The following is a 15,906-nucleotide window of genomic DNA, read 5'->3' as shown; positions in this document are numbered from 1 at the left end:
AGTCCATGGACATCTGGAGGGGCCGCAGTTTGACTACCCCTGCTGTAGACTGTGAGGGGGTGTCTCTACCTTCATGTACCTCCAACTTAGCTACAATCATTATTAATATCTCTCAAGGAGAAGGTGTCTCCATAATATGTGTTAGGCAGCCTGAGGATGTAGATTTGACAAAACTGTTTGGAGCTGATTGGTCTGAATGAAGGAACAGCAGGAGAGTTGACCCTGCTCTATTGTTCTTGGCAGGGGCACTTCTTTTTTGGCATGCCTTGCTGCAGGAAACTTCAGGTAGCCATCACGAGTAATTAAAATTAACGGCGTATATGGAGTTCCTTGCGGCCTGGTGATAAAAACCAGTATCTGCCTATTTGAAGAAGTAGAAGAATTGGTTTTTAGACCCCGTTTTTCACAGCACAAAGGAGTCTCGAAGCGGCTTACAATCGCCTTCCCTTCCTCTCCCCACAACAGACACCCTGTGAGGTAGGTAGGCTCAGAGTGCTCTGAGAAAGACTTCTCTGTGTGAATAGGACTATCGGGGCTGTGGCTAGCCCAAGATCACCCAGCTGGCTGCATGTGGAGGAGTGGGGTCTCGTCAGATTAGAAGCTGCTGTTCTTAACTACTTCACCATGCTGGGTGCAGGTGTCTTCATATCTCTGTAATGTGGGTTTCCTTGCCTGTTTTTTTATGTGGCTCAGTTCACTTATAACCCTAAACCCAGGATTTAGCTCATAGGCAATCACTTGTGAATTATTTGTGCACGAGGGGCAAAGCCCCCTGTATCCAGGAATACAACGGGCGTTAGAGAGTGAGGGTGGTAAAAGTAAGTTAGGAGTTGTTGATTCTGGAAGGACATGTGGAGGCATGGGTATGTTGTCTGGGTTGTGGTTGTGTGGCTGGGCATGAGGGTGTGTGATTGCAGAGGGTAGTGGCATGGATGGCACGCAAGAGACTTTGTAGGTTTTAGAACAGGGGTAGTCAAACTGCGGCCCTCCAGATGTCCATGGACTACAATTCCCAGGAGCCCCTGCCAGCTGGCAGGGGCTCCTGGGAATTGTAGTCCATGGACATCTGGAGGGCCGCAGTTTGACTACCCCTGTTTTAGAACAACGGGCGCTAGAGCTTGGTGGTGGGAAGAGGAAAGGGAGGGGTTGTTGAGGATCCCTGGTGTGGGGGATTGTGGTGGAGTGGTGACAAATGAGACCGTGGGAGTGGAGACATGCGTATCAAGAAGCTGTGGTGTGGAATGTGCATTGAGTGTGGGAGAGGACTGACCTTTGGGAATTGTGGCATAGTGGTTACAGATGAGCTTTCAAGAGCCATGTCTTCAGATATGTGAAGGGAAAATCAGACTGGAGACTCTTCTTAGGGGGAGATTACATGGCAGCCAATTCCTCCCCGGTCTGTGTTCAACCTCATTTCCCTTCTTGTGTGAATTAGGCCACAGGCGCCGAAATGTCCCTCTGCCCTAATCCGCATGGGGTAGTCACAGTACGCAGGTGTCTACCCTGCTCCTTCTATCTCATTTTTTTTACGGTTGATAAAACGTTATGTGCCCACATGCTTCTTTCATGGTTGCCCCTTGGAAGAAGAGCTGGATTTTTTAACCCTGCTGTTTACTATCCAAGGGAGTCTCAAAGCGGTTTACAAACACCGTTTCCCTTCCTGTCCTGAAAATAGACACCCTGTGAGCGAGGTGGAGCTGAGAGAGCTCTGTAAGAACTGGGAATGGTCCACAGTCACCCAACAGGCCTCAGGTGTCTCAAGCAGTTTACAATCGCCTTCCCTTCCTCTCCCCATAACAGGCTCCCTGTGAGGGAGGGAGGGAGGATCAAGAGAGCCCTAGCTCATGGTTTGGTGTGGGTTTAGTGCCTCACTTGGGAAGTGGCAACCCTGAGAGAAGGTCTCTCTGTGCACAGCAGTCTTGACCCTAGTCAGATTTATGCACACCCAGGGAGTGTGGAATTCCAGAACATGAACCTACACCAATCTGGCAATCTTACCTCCTCTCTGCAATGTTTTCTTGACCTGAAATAAGTCAGGAGGTGCTAGGTGGCTGCGGGGGCACTACACACTTTGAGGCCCCACTTCCTAACTTCAAGTGATATGTTCAGACCAGGGTCAGCCAACCTCCAGGTGGGACCTGGAGATCTCCTGGAATGGCTGCTCATCTCCAGACTATAAAGATCAGCTCCCCAGGCAAAAAGGGCTACTTTGAAGGTTGGACAGGGTTGTTGTGGAGAAAAAACATTCCCTTCCTCTCTCCATAACAGACTTCCTGTGAGGGAGGTACAGCTGCGAGAGCTCTGAGAGAACTTGGACTGTCCCAAGGTCACCCAGCAGGTCTCAGGTGTCTCTCAGCAGTTTACAATTGCCTTCCCTTTTTCTCCCCATTACAGACTCCCCATGAGGGAGGAGCAGCTGAGAGAGCTCTGAGAGAACTGGGACTGTCCCAAGGTCCCCCAGCCAGCTGCCTGTGGGGATTCAAACCCGGTCTCCAGGTTAGAGGCCTCTATTCTTTAAATGTGCCCCCACAGTGGCTCTCAGAGACCAACGCTAGAGTTGCTCTTCTCCCTCCCCCAGCTGCTTCATCCAACATTATAATCTTTGGCAAGGAACCCTCCAGCCACTCCCAAACGGAGGGATTTCCCCTCAGAATCCCCACAGCACATGGAGGCCGGGCCTTAGAGGGCCCTCCCTCTGATTGGCTGACTCTCCTTCCCCCACATTCTCATTGGATCTGGTCGCTGTCTGTTGCATGGAGGCCCCTGGGAGTGCACTCCCCAGGCACCTGCCTGCTCTGTCAGTGGTCTGAGGAGAAGGGAGCAAAGTCCTTGGACATGACAGTTAGGGGCGGGAGACACAGTCTGATTGGGCGGCCAGCCATAGGGTGAGCGGCCACTCAGGCAGCAGGACAACGCAGGCAGGAGCATTCATTGGCCCATAAATTGTGAAGGCCCAAAAGGTCATTGTGAGGCCCAAAGGCCATTAGGTCTTTTATAATAGTTACATGTTTCTTGCATACTGCCGGGGGGGTGGACTAGATGACCCTGGAGGTCCCTTCCAACTCTATGATTCTATGATCCTTATAGATTCAGTGGTTGCCTTTTCACTGTCATCTGGCCAAAAGGAGAGTGAGCAGGGGACAAGCTGGGAAGTCGCATTCGTAGATCACATGAAGCCAGACTTTTCACTCCATAGCACTCAATTCCCCACCATACTGCTGCTCCCAACCCACTCAGCTTTTGCACCTGACTATCCCATGATTCTCAGCATAGCCCTTTTGAGTGGTCTAAGCGGACAAACACTTCCATTTCCGCTAACAGGAAAGCTGGTTGGATCCAACTCATAGTCAAGACTAATGGTGGTTAATAAACCAACCTGATGCATTCATTTCTGTGGGTGTTTTTGTTGTTCTTCTGGTATAAGCTATTTCTATCTCATGAGAAGGAAGGACTCCCTGGAGAAGAGCCTAATGCTGGGAGCGATCGAGGGCAAAAGAAGAAGGGGACGACAGAGAATGAGGTGGCTGGATGGAGTCACTGAAGCAGTCGGTGCAAACTTAAATGGACTTTGAGGAATGGTAGAGGACAAGAAGGTCTGGAGGATCATTGTTCATGGGGTCGCGATGGGTCAGACACGACTTCGCACTTAACAACAATAACAACAATTTCTATCTACTGCCATGGATGCCCTGCACAACCTGTATCCTTTAAATACCCCAGTAAAGGAATTTTTAAAAAGTATTTAATTTGTGACATTTGCATTCAGGGAATGAGAGCTGGACTTTTTGTTTCAACCTGGAGGAAGGGCTGTGGCTCAGCTTGGGTCAATGTTTCAGTGCAGTAGCTTCTAATCGGGAGAGCCAGACCTGACGCCTCACTCCAAAAGTGCTCTGATTGCGAACATATTTTCCTGCCCAGTTCTGACCACCCAGCCCTCTTCTTGGCTTAGGCCAGATTTGTGGGCATGCATGCCTACTCAGACTGAAAGGAGTCCTCCGGAGACTCAGAGATCATCCACAGGATCCACTAGCTGATCCATTATCTGACCCAGTGGTGTTGGAACCTTCTACATGCCAAGCAGATACCATTAAGCCCCAGTCCCTCTTGTGTCTCCCAAGGGATTCTGGGGCCAATCACAAAGGTTAGGAGGTTGCAAGTCAATCATTCTTTTACAATGGATGCTTATTATTATTTATTGTATGACCTTTATGTATTATTATTATTATTATTATTATTATTATTATTATTATTATTAGAATTAGAATTAGAATTAGAATTAGAATTAGAATTAGTTTCTCGCCGCTCTTGGCAGAGCCAGCTCGTTGCGGGTTACAAGATAAATAAAATAAAAGGCCCCTAAAAACCCCACTAAAAACACAATTAGCAAAATACAAAAACCAGCAACAAACACAGGAGCAAACCAACCCCCACCTACCTTCGCTGGGGACTAGGGAAGAACTCCTGGCCACCCCTCTTAAAATGTGGTGGAATACCTTCCTTTGGAGATCAGAGGATAACCAGGCCAGCCAGACTCCCCCCCCCCGAATACATTTGCCAGCTGTTTGGAAGCAGTGGCTGGATGGCTCAGGCAGAGTTGCCTGAAACTCAACCCTTCCAAGACGGAGATCCTGTGGCTGGGTAGAAGAGGGCCGGTTCAGGAAGCGCACCTCCCATACCTGGACGGAGTGCAATTAACACCTGGACCAATAGCCAGGAACTTGGGGGTGACCTTTGATGCTTCCCTTTCCATGGAGGCTCAGATCACAAAAGTAGCCCAGACGGCGTTTTTCCACCTTCGCCAAGCCAGACTACTAGCACCCTACCTGTCCTCAGATCACTGAGCCACAGTGATGCATGCAACGGTCACCTCCAGACTAGACTACTGTAACTCACTCTACGTGGGCCTGCCCTTATCATTGACCCGGAAGTTACAATTGGTACAGAATGCGGCTGCTAGGGTCCTCACTAGAACACCTTGGAGGGCCCACATTCAGCCGGTACTTCAACATCTACACTGGTTGCCAATTTGTTTCCGGATCAAGTTCAAGGTTTTGGTTTTAACCTTTAAGGCTACATGCGGGTCCTGGGTCCTGCTTACCTACAGGACCTCTTGGTTGCTTATGCCCCCCGCAGGGCCCTTCGCTCTGCGGGTGCAAACCTAATGGTGGTTCCAGGCCCTCGGGATGTTCGCTTGGCCTCGACCCGGGCCAGGGCTTTTTCGGCCCTGGCCCCAACCTGGTGGAATGAGCTCCCGAAAGAGCTAAAGGCCCTGCTGGAGTTAACAGCTTTCCGCAGGGCCTGCAAGACGGAGCTCTTCTGCCAGGCATATGGTTGAGGCCAGGGTGGGCGGTCCCGACATTAGATCTGGGCTCCCTGGGTTCATCTGAGTGATCTGATTGCCTCACTCCCATGTTAGCGACCTGATGTCCCTTGGCTAACGTGGGGCGGTTTGGGGGTGTTAGTGGGGTTAGTTAGTGCTTGCCTGCTGCCTAGCATTGATAGTGTGGATTGGTTTTAATGGTTTTAACTATGGGTTTTATTGTAATTTTTATCTTGTAAACCGCCGTGAGCCTAAGGGAACAGCGGTATAAAAGTTTAATGACAATAACCATAACAATAATAACCAGGAGATCAGAGGATTATCTAGCAGCCAGGCAAGAGATGTTCAAAGTTGGTTTGCCACTGCTGCCTCCATGCCATGAGTTAAGTTCCTTGGAGGTCTCCCATTCAAACACAAGCTGGGGTCATATCTGCTTACCTTCCAAGATCTGACGACATTGGGCATGCCTGGGCTATTCAGGTCAGGAGCTGCAGCCTCTAAACAGAGACTCCCTGGGCTTTTCCAAACCACCTTCAAGGTGCTGGAGGAAAGCAAGGATTGAGTGTTTGCTTAGGGGAAGAAGTTAATGGGTGACCAGAAACCCATCCGCAGGTTCCATGTTAGAGATCGCATCCAAGAAAGCAACAACAACAAAAGGTAACCAACAACAGCAACCAAGACCAAGGGACATGAAAATATAAGATATGAAAAGGAATTGAAAAGTCTCATCCATTCACTGTATAAAGCCGAAGGCGAACTGTCAGTTTGTAAACCCTGCCATTTGTTGTAGAAACAATATTTTGTTAGAATATGCAAGATCTGCAATGTGCATAATTGAGCACAATATAAAGGGTGTCCTGTAGGGGGCATCGGAAGTAATGTATTTTTAGCATAGATAGGATAGAAACTTCCAGATAATTTTCAAATTATCTCCTCCAGCATCCTGGTTGGTTCATCAGGAGACTTCCAGCTTTCTGAGTGCACTTCCTCCCTGCCTCCAGAACAGTGGTTGAAAAGACGAATAACTACAGACAACAACTAGCTAGATAGTTAGGTCTCTCTCTCTCTCTCTTTCTCTCTCTCTCTCTCTCCAAAGTGGTTTCTCTTCCAAATAAAACTATATTATTCTTTAAGCAGTCTGGAGCTCCTCCTTTCTGCATGACCGAACACCACCACCAGATTCCTCCAAGCAGCTGTCTTAAGAAGGCAAAGAGTTGGACATTCACTGTGGCCAATGCCCTTGATAGCAGAACCCTTAATTAAAGAAGTCTCCAGGCCAAAGCTTTTCCCGTCCGCCTTTGGCTGGTTTCGTTTTACTGCCACTCTTCCTGACATGCTTTTCCTAGGCTCGCTTGTTGGTCTCATGACGGTGGCAGAGAAAATTATACTCCCGGCTTGGCGGAGGAGCCTTCCATAACCGATCCTCGGTCCCCAGCGCGGTGGCATGGCTAATGATTACACAGCTGCCCACTAGGCTTCTAGGAGACGGACTCCTGGGTCTCGCCGCTTCAAAAAGTTGCAATAAAGTTTATTTTCCTTTGAAACAAAATATATTGGGATCATTGTCAGAGCAGCCCCAGAGGCTTACAGAAGGGGCCTGTGAACCAGGGGTAGAATATTAGAAGGCCTTGGGCTATTTGTGCTGCGAGGCCAAGCCGAGGTGTAACTTACCTATTCTTCAACCATGCTTTGAAGGAAAGAAATCAAGTCCAGGGGTCAAAGGACCCTCTGGAGCAACACGAGGCAGGCCTAGAGCCGATGCTCAGACAAAGAGTGGAATTCTCAGCTAGTGTAAATATAATTAAGCAAGGTTGCTACATTGGTTTACAATGGCCGGGCGTATAGTGGGGGGGGGGGAGGGGACGGGACAGGACTGCAGCCTTGGTCAGGGTGGGTTTTGCTCCCAGAAAAGAAAACAAAATCTCAGGCCTCCTTGAGTGTAATCAAAAGCCGCAAGACAGACAAACAGCTCCTCTGGCAAGCTCTTTTCTCGCGCTCAGCCTGGGGATCCCGGAGAAGAATCAAAGGGAAATGACGGGGCTCTGCATGAAAATGCAGCAGGCGTTCCAAGTCCCTGCAGGACGGGCCCACAAAGGCCAGAAAACTTGGGAAAACGGAGCGCCTTGGTTTATTCCTGCAATGACACTCATCAGATGTAGATATGGTGCTTGGTTCCATGCCAGATGAGGCCTGAGAAAATTCCTTTCCTCCCACCCACCCCCCACCCAAATGCAGGAGAGATAGAGGTTCCACTACCTCTGGCCACTCCATACTAGAGACGAGCTGAAATCCATTTGCGTGAGAGTGTGAACATATTCGGCAGTGCCCCAAACACCTCATTTTTGTATGTTTATTTTAGTTGTGATGACTTTTCAACCATTCCCCTATCTCTATATAATTCGTTAAGGGCCATGGCGGCGGGCCCTGTCTGTGATGAGGAAGGGTGCCCATAGGCCCCTTCCCCCAGACTGACGGACCCTCCGATTGTCACTCCAGCGGCCAGGGCTCAACTGCGAGCCGCGCACAGCACGGATCCCAATTGGGCCCTGACCGCTGGGCTGACCCACCCCCCTTCACGCTTGCTCGCACCCGCCTGCGCGCCGCCATTCCCTTCCTCGCCACCGCCACCTCACCTCACTGCCCCAACATGACGGCCCGGCGCCCGCGGCCCTGGCCCTGGCCCTGGCCCCGCAGCTGCCTCCAGCCCAGCCACATCCTGCGCCGTCGAACACTGTCCCGCACAATGCTCACCGGCCCGCAACACCACCCGGAGGCCCTGTGAGCGCCTGCCACGCTGCCGCCCCGCTCGCTCCCACAGCCCCTCACCTGCCGCCTCACGGCAACCGCCGCACCGCCCGCTGCAGCTCCCTCAACAATCCTCTCTGGCCCTGCAGCCCATGCCGCTCCCTGCCGCGACACCACGGCGCAGACAACTGCCCCGCCGCCAGCTCCGGGTAGGCCGCACCACCGCCGGGGGGTGCAGGACAAGACGCCTCCACCTCACGCTGCACCCTATGACCCCCCTCGAGTCCGCCCCTCGCGCTCTGCCCATCCACAGCAGGCCCTTTACCCTCCAACCCCCCCCCAGCGCCTGCTGCATTCCAACAGCAGCAGGCTTATTTACTAGTTCATTCATATTGCTGTTGTCTTTCTTCCCAATTGACTTAGCTTGCCCTTGTCCTGCAGCCAGAAGTGACTGGCTTGGTCACACGGTAATGTCCTATGCATAGTCTAATTCCTGGCGAGATAGGATTGACTTGTTCATCCCAACCAGGAAATGCTGTCTTGGCTCTTCATTGCCTTCATTTCCGTCCCTTAACAGCATCACAGCATTGATGTGATTGTAAGTGGATTTTGCTTGCACCCCTGATATATTACATCAGTGGTCCCCAACCCCCCAGTCCGGAGACCAGTACTGGTTCATGGATCAGTCGGTACCGGTCCACGGCTCCTCCCCGTCCTCCACGACTGCTGCCTCGGGGACTGCCCTGCCACTCTGCTGCCGGCTCACCTTTGGTGCTTTCCAGTGGCTACCATGGCTGGGGCTCCCCCTTGGTGTTGCACTGTGCAGCTGCTGCTGGCAGAGCCCCCCAGTGGGTGGCGGGAAGTCAGGGGCACCAGCGGGAAAGCAAGCGGAGAAGGGGCTCAGGCGGCGGCAACGTCCCTCGGCAAAAGACTACCCCCCACCGGGCCTCAGTAAAATTGTCATGCGTTGACCGGTCCCCAGTGATAAAAAGGTTGGGGACCACTGTATTACATCACTTATAAAGTAGGTGGAGTGATATGGGACTTTATACTAGACTAACAAGAGCCTCTTGTGGCGCAGAGTGGTAAGGCAGCTGCCTGAAAGCTTTGCCCGTGAGGCTGGGAGTTCAATCCCAGCAGCCGGCTCAAGGTTGACTCAGCCTTCCATCCTTCCGAGGTCGGTAAAATGAGTACCCAGCTTGCTGCTGGGGGGTAAACGGTAATGACTGGGGAAGGCACTGGCAAACCACCCCGTATTGAGTCTGCCATGAAAACACTGGAGGGCGTCACCCCAAGGGTCAGACATGACTCGGTGCTTGCACAGGGGATACCTTTACCTTTACCTTTACTAGACTGGCTTGTCATCAAGGAAGGAGAAAGAAGCAATGACCAGGAGAGGAGGAGCACCAAATCTGCATATACTAGAAGACGTAGTCACTAGCACTGCCAGCTCTGGGTTGGAGGCGGAGACCTTAGTGGTGGAGTCAGGAGTGGGTGGGATTTGGGGTGGGGAGGGACCTCAGTGGAATATAATGCTATGGAGTCCACCCCCCAAAGCAGCCATTTTCTCCAGGGGAACTGATTTCAGTCTCCTGAAGATGAGCAGTCAAACTCAGCTGTTGGCCCGAGGTCTTGGGTCGGAGGACAGCAGTTTTACCACCTTTTATTTTTCCTTGATCAATCTGTTGAACCCACATACGAATCCTTCACCCAGTGGCTGATCCACAAAGGTTGAACCCCTGACACCACCTATGCAATGTGCACTTTCAGTTTTCTTAATTAACATCCCTTTCTATTTCAATGCAGTCCCTCTGATATCTAAGATCCACCCTCATTTGTACTTGATCCATGCATGTATTACTCCTCGCATGGCATGCGCAGTGTAGCAAGGAGGTCCAAGGATTGTCTGGCAGCCAGGCAAAGGGTGTTTGGAGGTGGTTCAGCATTGCTCACTTTCCATCCAAATCCTTGGGGGTCTTCCATCCAAGCCAACCAAAAGTAACGAGGGGGAGAGGGGACAATCATTAACCCTGCTCTTTTAGAGCAGTGGTCCCCAACCTTTCTATCACCAGGGACCAGTCAATGCTTGACAATTTTACTGAGGCCTGGAGTGTGTAGTCTTTTGCCAAGGGACACCGTCGCCACTTCCTGAGCCCCTGCTTCGCTTGTTTTCCCACCGGCGCCCCTGACTTCCCGCCGCCCACTGGGGGGTGCTGCTAGCAGCAGCTGCGCAGTGCCACGCCGAGGGAGAGGACCAAAGGTGAGCCGGCAGCAGAGTGGCAGGGCAGCCCCCGAGGCAGCAGCCAGGGAGGAGGACGAGGAGGAGCTGCTGCCCAGTACTGAATGATCTACGGACCGGTCCCGGTCCACGGACCGGGTGTTGGGGACCACAGTTTTAGAGCATTCTATCAGGCAAGTCAGTCCTCTGGTAACTAGAGAGAGAAGCATAAATGTGACTACGGATCCTCTTGATAGCAAAGCAGTAGAGGACTCCCGAGTGATGTCCCTCAGAAGAACGGTAGCCTGCTAACTGACTAGCTCAAGCTCTCTCAGCCAGGGTTTTCTGAAACCCTGGGGTTTCTTGGTGGCCCTCGAAGGGTTTCCCTAATGAGTGGGAGTTAATTCACTGTTTATATATTTTAAATTTAAAAAATATTTATCAGGTGATATGACCACATGTGGTCGTGTTGACCCCTTCCCCCATCCCAAAATGGCCAGGGATGGGCCTGGAGGGAGTGGGAAGGGGAGGGTCCTCGGTAGATATGTACACAGCTGTGCTTTCCAACCATATTCTGCCCAATTTCACCACTTCTGGGGGTTTTCAAATCCTAAACAATATTTCAGGGCTTTCTCAACAATAGAATTTGAGAAAAGCTGGACTAACTGATGGCAATGAAGGTAACCCAGAGAGACATCTAGATTCAAGCCCAGAAGCACCTTAAAGACCAACAAGATTATCAAGGTATGAGCATTGGATAGTCAAAGGTCCCATCATCATACCCACGATACCTTGTGTTTGTCTCTGCAGGGGTGGCCAAACTGTGGCTCTCCAGATGTCCATGGACTACAATTCCCATGAGCCCCTGCCATGGGAATTGTAGTCCACGGACATCTGGAGAGCCACAGTTTGGCCACTCCTGCTCTAATTTGTTACAGGGATTGAATCTAGCTGTTCTACTGCAGACCAGCATAGCTAAACTCTGAAATTACTAGAAGAGAGAATTAGAATCATAGAATAATAGAGTTGGAAGGGACCTCATGGGCCATCTAGTCCAACCCCCGGCACTATGCAGGACACTCACATCCCTATCGCTCATCTACTGTAACCTGCCACCCCCTTGAGCCTTCACAAAATCAGCCTCTCCATCAGTTGGCTATCCAGCCTCTGCTTAAAAATCTCCAAAGATGGAGAACCCACCACCTCCTGAGGAAGCCTGTTCCACTGAGAAACCGCTCTAATTAGACAGAATTTCTTTTGAATTAATTTCATCCCATTCGTTCTGGTCTGTCCCTCCGGGGCAATTAAATACTGGGAGCTCAGGGAAAGGGATCTAGGTAGGCATATATAATGTATTCCTTCCTCACTCACAGGTGGGAAGAAATTAAGGCATGTAAATCCCGTTTCCACAAAGTATCTTGGCAAATTACATACTTATATCATGATCACGCAAAAAGGGGAAAAAGTACTTAAACGCACGGTTTGGTGTATTGCACAGAACACGATGTGTCCAAACTGGGTAATTTTGCAGAATTAAAGCAAGGCACATTATGTTACTGTTCATTGGACTATACTAGTTAGCCACAAATCTTTGAACTTGTTGCCAGGGGAAGAACTCTGAGAAGACGCCAGCTGGCTGTTTGCTCTGCTATCGTCAACGTTTCTTTTCACAGACGAGATACTTCCATTTCATCAATCATCCCCGGTAGTGAAATGTTTATGAACGGAGATCAGCATCCTGCACTTTTTGAATGCCTACCCAGAAATGGGATAAATGTGAGACACTTTACCTTTGGCTTTTGAATGGCGGGTTTCCCAAGTTTTTATTGGTTTGTTCTTTGCAGTCCGAAAGGAAACAAACTTCTCATAGGTAAATTCCTTTCCATTTTAGTTCACCCCATTCCAGAAATAAATTCTTCAGTACCCAAAGAGGAGGTCCTCAGTGGAATCCTAAGCAAAGTTGCACCCTCGCAAACCCATTGAAGCCAATGGGCTTCGAAGGATGAGACACTATTCAGGATTGCACTGATAGTCTCATCCAGTTGTCCGCTGACCTCTCACCTCCCATGGCCAAATGCCACCTGGCTGCCAATCGGCTACTGACATACAGTAGGAAACAAGTGTCTCATGGGCCGTTCCCCCTCTTATTTTTAGCCTTGCCAAAAACATCACTTTCAGCACACCTTTCCTCCAGTGCCCATTTTATCCCGAAAAGGATGCTCTTCCCACAGGTGGCCCTTGAACCTTCGACCCGGAGTGGTGGACTAGCAGCAAAATATCTCTGGGCTCACACTGCCCTTCGGCGAATTCCCACTCTTGCAAAATGGGTCTTCTTTTTTTAATCCTTGCCCCGCCAATGAACTACAAAAACATAAACAGAGAATAAATGTGTGAATTCAGGCTGGGAGGTACAAAATAATGTACTTGGGGCCTCGTGAGACAGGAAATGAACAAATGCGGACGTACAGCGCGAGGCATGCAGTGCAGGCTGTTTCTGTTTCATATTGTTAAAAACGCTGGTGGATTCCAAGCTTCATGAAATTTGCCTTTGTTTGAACATACTGCATGTTCTGTGACCCTTTAGCCCGGTCCCTCCATAGGGGGTCTCTACCTTGCTGCAGCAGGGATATGCTTCTTCATATGCAAGACCCATTTGGATCCCGTCTTGAAAAGCCTGTTGGTTCATCTGCAAGGAATAGATACTGCAGTGGTTAGTTGTTGATGGTATCTCTCCTCCATCCTTTGGGGACAACTTCCTCCTGATGGAGGACCACCCTGACTCTCCCCCAGGATCCTTAGCCAGATGCCTGGAAGCAGTGACGAAATGGATCAAGCAGAGTTGTCTGAAGCTCAACCCTGCAAAGATGGAGGTCCTGTGGCTGGGTAGGAAGGGACCGTGGGAGGAAGCGTGGATGGTGTGCAGCTCTCAGCAACTCACTCCACCGGGGACCTGGGCATGATCCTGGATGCTTCCCTTACAATGGAAGCCCAGGTCACAAAGGTGGCACGGCTGGCATTTTACCACCTCCGCCAAGCCAAACTACTAGTGCCCTACTTGGCCCCAGAACACCCAGCCACAGTGATCCATGCGATGGTCACTTCTAGACTGGACTTCTGCAACTTACTCTACACAGGCCTACCCTTATCCTTGATCTGGAAACTACAACTGGTGGGGAATGCCACAGCCACTAAGACATCATGGAGTTCCCATATCCGGCCGGTACACCAAAAACCTGGCTGGCTCCCAGTTGAATTCCGGATTAACCTTAAGGTTTTGGTAATCACCTTTAAGACCATATGCAGTTTGGGCCCAGTGTATTTGAGAGACCGCCTCCCTGCCTATACCCCCCAAAGAGACCTCCTACTGGCTGTGGATCCCTGGCCCCAAAGAAGCATGCCGGACCTCAACAAGAGCCAGAGTCTTCAAGGTCCTGGCCCCCACCTGGTAGAACGAGCTCCCTGAAGAGATCAAGGCCCTGCCCAAACTTCCAGAATTCTGCAGGGCCTGCAAAAGCTCCTCTATCAGGCATTTGCTTGAGGCCGTCTGATTTAAAACATCTTCTTGTTCCCCCCCCCCCCTTTCATGACTGGACAATCTGACCTACCCAAGGATTTGTCATTGTTCTATTAAAATACTCGTAAGAGCGGGCTTTCAATAAAATCTAAAATACTCATAAGAGCGGGCTGCACTCCCTGGGGACCCCCCCCCCGTCCGGCCGTCCCCCTCCCCGGCAAGTCCCCAGATTCCCTGCGGGCCCTGGAGCAGGTGGGCCCACAGGGAAGCCTCCCCCACCCGCCCCCTCCCCCCCAAGTGCCCGCCTTTCCTGCCAGTGACGCGGCAGGCTTGTTCTGAGGCCCTCAGGGAAGCCTCTCCATGCCAAACTCCAGCCAGGCGCCTTCTGATTGGCTCCTCACCCGACTGGCTAGAGCTCTTGTCTGTCCGGGTGTGGGGCTAATAGGAAGAAGAAGAGTTGGTTCTTATATGCCTCTTTTCTCTACCAATGTGTAGAAACAGATTTTGTGGTGAGACTTCTAAAACTGCTGGATCAGAATTTTAAAAGTTGTGCAGCAACACTGCTTTTATGATTAACCTGCTATGATTTCACATGGTGTAATCGTTTGAAAACTAAAATGAGATGTACAATTAAGAAAATATGTTGAAATACTAAAGATGGTACAGACATTAGAAGGTGATAGAAGAAGAAGAGTTGGCTCTTATATGCTGCTTTTCTCTACCCGACAGAGGCTCAAAGTGGCTTACAGTCGCCTTCCCTTTCCTCTCCCCACAACAGACACCCTGTGAGGTGGGTGAGGCTGAGAGAGCCCTGATATTACTGCTCGGTCAGAACAGCTTTATCAGTGCTGTGGCGAGCCCAAGGTCACCCAGCTGGCTGCATGTGGGGGAACGGGGAATCAAACCCGGCTCGCCAGATTAGAAGTCCGTGCTCCTAACCACAACACCAAGCTGGCTAAGATTTCATCTTTAGCCATAAATTGGTCAAAATGTATTGGACAGTTTTATTTATGTTATTTATCACCTTAATACTTCACCTTTCTCCCTGATGGGGACCCAAAGCCGTTTACAATATTCTTATTGCCTCTAATTTATCCTCACAACAACCCTGTTAGGTAGGTTAAGATACGTGTGTGATTGGCCCAAACTTCCATGGCAGAGTCAGGATTTGAACTTGGGTCTCCTAGATCCTAATACAAACTGCCGGTTTTCACACTGTATGTTTCTATTCAAAATGTGACCGTATGAACTTGAGTTTCTTGGGCTGGATTCAACTAGTTTTTCTGCTGGTGAAAGAGGGAAAAGAGAGTCCCCTTGATTATCAAAACAGTTAAAAGCTGTCGTGAACAACAGGCATTTGCAAAAGGAGCTGGAATCGGAAAGGGAATTGGTTTAAAAACTGGCCATATCCAACCCTTTGCACCCAGCACTTGAGAGAACCCAGCCATTTTGTTTGATGACCTGGATTTACTGAAATCGCTTTTGCAAGATATTGGTTACTGCGTTGCTACTTTCTGTTTCACGTGGATCCAACAGATTTCAGGCCTTGGCCTGGTTTTGAGTTGGATTTCAGACCTGACTTTGCTGGAGACAAAGGTTAGGAGAGCAGGGAAAGGTATGCATTCAATGCCAGGCAGGAATCCTGCAGGTAAGGCTTCACCCAGCATCAGAGACGCAGCAACAGTGACATTTTGCCTGTAGGAGCCCAGCCTGCCGTGTAGCTGTTCAAGGGCAGAGGGGCAAGGGGGAAAAGATGCAGGTCCCATCTGCAGCTCCCAGAACGCTTTTGCTCTCCTCTCCAAAGGCCGATCGGAACGGCAGCGTAAAACCTTTCTGGGAACGCTCAATGAAAAACCGAGAACAGAGCGAGCCGTTTGCCTGACAGAAGTGCTAGCCGATAAACACTGGTCCGCGTTCGTATTCTTCCCGTGGAGGACGACACCTGCTTCAGACATTAGACTCATGAACTGGATGGGGCAGCTGCTTTCTATGGGTGTCTGCGTAATTGAATTAAGCTGGTCCTTTTCATCCGCGTGCCAGAGGATTACTCCTCTCCCGGCATCAGGCTCCAGCATCGATGACACACTTTTTGCAAAAGGCGTACTCTTC

This window comes from Paroedura picta, chromosome 1 (genome assembly GCF_049243985.1).
Source record: "Paroedura picta isolate Pp20150507F chromosome 1, Ppicta_v3.0, whole genome shotgun sequence".
NCBI classification, from domain to species: Eukaryota; Metazoa; Chordata; class Lepidosauria; order Squamata; family Gekkonidae; genus Paroedura; species Paroedura picta.
Note: the sequence above shows the minus strand (reverse complement) of the source record.